Source organism: Otolemur garnettii, unplaced genomic scaffold (assembly GCF_000181295.1).
Source record: "Otolemur garnettii isolate 467f Iridium unplaced genomic scaffold, OtoGar3 scaffold00039, whole genome shotgun sequence".
Lineage (NCBI taxonomy): Eukaryota > Metazoa > Chordata > Mammalia > Primates > Galagidae > Otolemur > Otolemur garnettii.
Window position 1 is genome coordinate 9,723,315 of NW_003852434.1, and position 3,477 is coordinate 9,726,791.

The 3,477-nt window shown below is 40.3% G+C and overlaps 1 pseudogene across 1 annotated transcript; it reads left to right on the forward strand.

Moving 5' to 3' along the window:
- The first annotated feature begins 2,589 nt into the window (after positions 1-2,589).
- On the forward strand, positions 2,590-3,471 carry LOC100943013 (annotated as a pseudogene). Its single transcript, XR_153635.3, has one exon. The product of XR_153635.3 is annotated as an F-actin-capping protein subunit alpha-1 pseudogene (transcript).
- Positions 3,472-3,477: the final 6 nt, after the last annotated feature.

The following is a 3,477-nucleotide window of genomic DNA, read 5'->3' on the forward strand; positions in this document are numbered from 1 at the left end:
TCAATCAGGCTTATTTGCCTCTCTGCCTGAAATTGCTATTCTGATCCAGGGCTTCCGCCACTTTGGTTTTTTGTTATTCTGATTCAGGGCTTCCTCCACTTTGGTTTTTTGTTATTCTGATTCAGGGCTTCCTCCACTTTGGTTTTAAGTACCTCTCCCCTCATAGCCTTATCCCCATGTGCTCACAGCACTCCTAAGGACATAGTCACATTCTAATGTTACATAATGCGATTTTATTCTTCTCTGTTTGCCATTGGCTTCTATTAAAACTGGCCTTTTTTCTCCTATTTAAAGGCAAGGGTTGTTTTCTGGCTGTCTTGTAGCCACTGGCCAGCATTCAAACCCAATGTTGGTGTTGTAACTTTTTTTTTCAAAATTATGATACCATATTTCTGTAGCTATACCTTGTCCATGGCACTTCTAGAGAAAGATGGTTTTGGAATATGCTGTAATGGGAGGGGATAGAAAACCCTTTGCAGATTTTTGTTATCCTCAATGACTACATTTAGAATGTTTGGTGTTGTTTATGATTATGAATAATAGCAGAAACAATGAGAATTTACACCTCAGTAGGAATTAAAAATGTCTATTTGTCCACTTACTGATGATTATTATATGCCCTACAATTTCCTTATAATATACTTGTAATAAATTGTGTTCTTCTCCACAGATCTTCAGTATGAAAATGTGTTGGCTCTCTCTGCAGCAAAGTAACTGCTATTTTTCCTTTCCTTTCTGAAAGTTCTTTTTGTTATTGTCTTACTCTAAGATTGGGCATCACACTCAGGAGTACATAGAATCAAACAAACAAATAAAAAAGAGTTACTGGGCTGGGCTCAGTGGCTCACGCCTGTAATCCATTCTGGGAGGCTGAGGTGGTTGGATCACCTGAGTTCAGAAGTTCAAGACCAGCCTGAGGAAGAAGGAGACCCCTGTCTCCAAAAACAGCTGGGCAATGTGGCAGGTCCCTGTAGTCCCAGCTACTTGGGAGATTGAGGCAAGGGGATCATGTGAGCCCAAGAGTTTGAGGTTTCTGAGCTATGACGCCACAGCACTCTACTGAAGGTGACAAAGTGAGACTCTGACTCAAAATAATAATAATAATTGCTAATAGAGTGTCTCTTCTTCCAAAATTTGTGTGATCCCACAAACTGTCTTCAGCTTGCTTTCATGGTACATGGAATAAAAAAGGCAGAAGAGACAACAGTAAAAATAATAGACAGGTACTTGCTATGCTTCTAATTCTTCCAAACTGGTCTGTTTTACCACATTATTTCCCACTGATTCAAGAATATACTTTAGGAAGTGGCAAAGACACAAAGGATGGCTGTGTCATTGTCAAGGCCATTTACAAGTATTAGGTTTACAGGTATTTACACAGGTGAAGAAAAGCTGTCCAATCAATGTGCTTAAAATTGTTTACATATTTTTCTCAGGATATATAATATACTCTTACACTAACTCTGATAGGATGATTCCAGGAGTAGGGATGATACAAAGCTATTTAAAATCTCCTTACAGGATTTGGAAAATGCATGTCTGTTAATAGTGAGAAGTAAATGTGGTTCACAAAGTGCACTGTAAAGGAAGCACATAGAGGTTATTTTATTTTATTTTAGACAGTATCACTTTGTCGCCCTTGGTAGAGTGCTCTGGCGTCACAACTCACAGCAACCTCCAAATCTTGGACTTAAATGATTCTCTTGCCTCAGCCTCCTAAGTAGCTGGGACTACAGGTACCTCCCCCAACCCCGCCCCTACAATGCCTGGCTTTTTTTTTTTTTTTTTAGAGACAAGGTCTTGCTCTGGCTCAGGCTGGTCTTAAACCTATGAGCTCAGGCAACCCACCCTCCTCGGCCTCCTTAGTGCTATGATTACAGTCACGAGCCCCCACACTTGGCAATGCCTGGCTATAGAGATGGGGTCTTACTCTTGCTCAGGCCAATCTCAAACCAGTGAGCTCAGGAGATCTACCTGCCTCAGCCTCCCAGAGTACTGGGATTACAGGCATGAGCCACCATGTAAGGCCTTATAGAGGTTATTTATTCATTCCTTAATGCTTTAGTATTATGTAAAATTAATATAGGATAAAGAAACATGAGGTTAAAAAATGACTAAGAGTTGTGCCACAACCAGACTCAAATAATCAGATGTCTTGCCCTTAGATCTTAATAGAGGAATTGTTATCATATTCCCTCTGTTTTACATATGCACAAAGATTATATTATTTCATCCTAAAATCATGCTTGTTTGGTACCCTGCGCACCCTAGAATAAGTTGAGTATGCTTACTAATTTCTAGGAATTAAGCCAGTAACAATTCTATGTAGTAGGATATAGTATCTATAATGAACCTGGGCTACATTTAAAATACCTCCCATCAGAGAATACAATGTACTTCAGTTTTGGTAGTCCATGTATTTTCTTAAAAATCTATTATGGGGAAATAAACCAAGTGATTCTTCCAAATCATGCTTTTAGAGCTGCATCACCACAAATAACATATCCCTGGCCAAGATGTGAAGTACAACATGAAAAAATGTTCTGGCTGCCTTGCGCCCCGCGGCCGGGCTGGGCCAGAGCAGCCAAGATGGCCGACTTCGAGGATCGGGTGTCGGATGAGGAGAAGGTACGCAACGCATAGCTGCTAAATTCATCACTCATGCACCCCCAGGGGAATTTAATGAAGTATTCAATGATGTTCGGCTACTACTTAATAATGACAATCTCCTCAGGGAAGGGGCAGCACATGCATTTGCCCAGTATAACATGGACCAGTTCACACCTGTGAAGATAGAAGGATATGAAGATCAGGTCTTAATTACAGAACACGGTGACCTGGGTAATAGCAGATTTTTAGATCCAAGAAACAAAATTTCCTTTAAGTTTGATCACTTACGGAAAGAAGCAAGTGACCCCCAGCCAGAAGAAATAGATGGAGGTCTGAAGTCTTGGAGAGAATCCTGTGATAGTGCTTTAAGAGCCTATGTGAAAGATCATTATTCCAATGGCTTCTGTACTGTTTATGCTAAAACTATAGATGGGCAACAGACTATTATTGCATGTATTGAAAGCCACCAGTTTCAACCTAAAAACTTCTGGAATGGTCGTTGGAGATCAGAGTGGAAGTTCACTGTCACACCACCTACAGCCCAAGTGGTTGGAGTGCTTAAGATTCAGGTTCACTATTATGAAGATGGCAATGTTCAGTTGGTTAGTCATAAAGATGTGCAGGATTCAATAACTGTTTCAAGTGAAGTTCAAACTGCCAAGGAGTTTATTAAAATCATAGAGAATGTAGAAAATGAGTATCAGACAGCAATTAGTGAAAACTATCAAACAATGTCAGATACCACATTCAAGGCTTTGCGCCGGCAGCTTCCAGTTACCCGCACCAAAATCGACTGGAACAAGATACTCAGCTACAAGATTGGCAAAGAAATGCAGAATGCTTAAAGGCTGAATGTAGGATTCTTCA